Source organism: Tupaia chinensis, unplaced genomic scaffold (assembly GCF_000334495.1).
Source record: "Tupaia chinensis unplaced genomic scaffold, TupChi_1.0 Scaffold000496_1, whole genome shotgun sequence".
Lineage (NCBI taxonomy): Eukaryota > Metazoa > Chordata > Mammalia > Scandentia > Tupaiidae > Tupaia > Tupaia belangeri.
In genome coordinates, this window is record NW_006160008.1 from 576987 (window position 1) to 579601 (window position 2615).

The window sequence follows — 2615 nt, forward strand, 5'->3', positions numbered from 1 at the left end:
ATATACACATACACACACACACACACATGTACATACATATTTCTTCCATGAACTGGGTCTTGATGCTGCAGTTTCCTCCTGTGACCCCCACCCCATGCATCCCAGGCAAGTCCCAGATCGTGGGCAAATGCTCACCCAGCACCCTCAGGGAGGCCTCTGGATGTGAACCCGGGTCCTTCCCATGTGGGTCTACCTTGCAGAATGTTCCGCTTTATTGCTGAGCCACCCTCCAGCCACTGTAATTTTGATTCACCATCTCCTTAATGACAAATGATGCTGATCATTCTTTCTTTCTTCTTTTTCCTTTTTTCTTTCTTTCGTTCATTTCTTTTATTAACTCTTACACAATTAACAACTGGTATCTTCTGGCATGTTGAGGCAGGAGGACAGACAACATTCGCCACGATAATGCCTGTCAGAGTGACTGGCCATAAAACCTGCACCACGTCGATCTGAGGGGCACTTCGGGTGAGGCTGATTCATTTTGCCATCTCTGTTCACCTTCTAGTACTTCAGGACGGCCAGCGTAAACTTCTTTCTCTTATGCTCTTTCTTCCCGGCCATGGTGTAAGATTGCTTCCTTGTCTTAGCACCACTGCGAAGTCTCAACACGAGCTGGCTTAAGCTTATTGGCTATTCGTCTGTCCTTCCTGGGCAGCATGTGTTCGAATCCTTTTCCCACTTTTTAATTGGGTTGCATAATGGTTCATTTACTGGGTCAGCTTGACTGGGCCATGGGATGCCCAGGTGTTTCATCTGACATTATTTTGGGCTTCTTGGAAGGGTGCTTGTGGGGGAGTGTAATTTTTAAAAATTTATTTTTGGTCATAGAGCATGTGCACTTTCCAGAGAGAGAGAAGGAAAGTGAGAAATCACTCCCCAGGGAAATGGCCACACCACAGTCCCTTCTCCATTTCCCTTTGGGCATGCACACACACCAAGCATGATTCTCAAGCTGCCAGGTCTGGGACTCAAACCACAAAGCTGGCTATGAGGGGTCCAGCTCCATGTCCCCCACTGGCCTGAGATTAACAGCTTAATTGGTAGATGGAGTAAAGCAGATTGCCCCCCCCCCAATCTGGGTGGGCCTTATCCAATTAGATAAGGAAAAAAAGAAAAAAAAAATGGTGAGCTTTCACCAAGTAAGAGAAAGTCCTCCCCCTGACTGTCTTCCACCTGGAGCGCTGGCCTATTTCCTGCTGTGGCCTCTGCCTAGACTGCACCACGGGCCCTCCTGAGTTTCCGACCTGCTCATTCACCGCGGAACACGGTGCTCCGTACCTGTGCGAACCAGCTCCTCATGTACATCTTTCTGCTGTTGAGTTAAAGTTGTTCTTCACATACTCAAGATAGGGCATCCTCACCAGGTATAGGACTTGCAAATATATATATATATTTTTGAGAGTTTTTTTGCTATAGGGCACGTACGCAGTGGGCCACAGATTAGCCCTGGACCTAGAGGCTTGACTCACCCCAGCGCGTATGTTTGAGTGCCCAAAATCCAAGAGGGGAATGGAGGAAAAGGGATTATGGTGTGGACATCACCCCTGGGAGGATGATTGCTCGCTTTCTGTCTCTCTGTCTCTCTGTCTCCAGTGAGCGCACACTCCCTACAGCAAAATTCTCTCTAGGAAATAAATAAATAAGAGTTGCCAGAAGTAAAAACAAGCAAGTGAATTTGGGTGGCGAGTGGGAGCAAAGAAGGCTTCCCAGGGGCAGCCTCATTTAGGCTGAGACCCGAGGCCCGTGTAGCAGTAGCCCAGCAGGGAGGGTGCAGTGGACAGGGTGAAAGGAACAGTCTGTGCAAGGGCCCAGAGGAGAGAGCAGACTGCAGTGTGGAGGAGCAGAGGCTCCCATCAGAGCAGAGAGCAGGGGGCGAGTGCAGAGTTGGGGCGAAGTGGAGTGAGGAGAGGGGACGCAGGTGGAGTAGCGAGAAAGGAGAAAGGTGAGGTTGGAAGCGGCCAGGCACAAAGGGCCTTGTAGGCTGGTAGGGAGTTGGGGGCCCTCTGAGCAGGAGAAAGGAAGCGCAGGGCAGGGAAAGGTTGATGAACGAGCGAGCGCAGTTGCTATCTGCGGCCCAGGAGGATGTAAGGGAGGCCAGAGAAGATGGGGCCTCTGACTCCAGCTTCCTGCTCTTTGCAGTTTAAATTCTGGCTCTGTCCCCCACCTCCCACCCTAGGTGCAGAGGGGGCTCATGCAAATCTACTGAAGCATCCTCTTCTGGAGCGCGTGACAGGGATAAGGAGGAGCCTCCCAATCAAATGACACAACCACAGCAGCCTGCCCAGAGCCCGCAAATCGGACCCCCAAAATTTCCAGATGCAGACTCCTCTCCGACCACTTCCCACAATGACTGCCCTGAGAAGGCACAGCTGGGACATCAGGGGAGGCTCTTTTGTGACAGTTTGGGTCCAGGCTGGTCACCAGGGCCCTCCTCTGGCTGGACCAACACATGAGGACAAAGTGGGCAGAGAGCACCAGGCACCTGTCCTACCTCTGGGCTGGCTCTTGTAAACAGCCTCCCAATTTCTAAATAAACCAGAACATGGATTCACCCAGCTTGTGAAAGGCACGGAACTCCCATATGGCAGACCATGGTTCAAGTCTGGACTGGA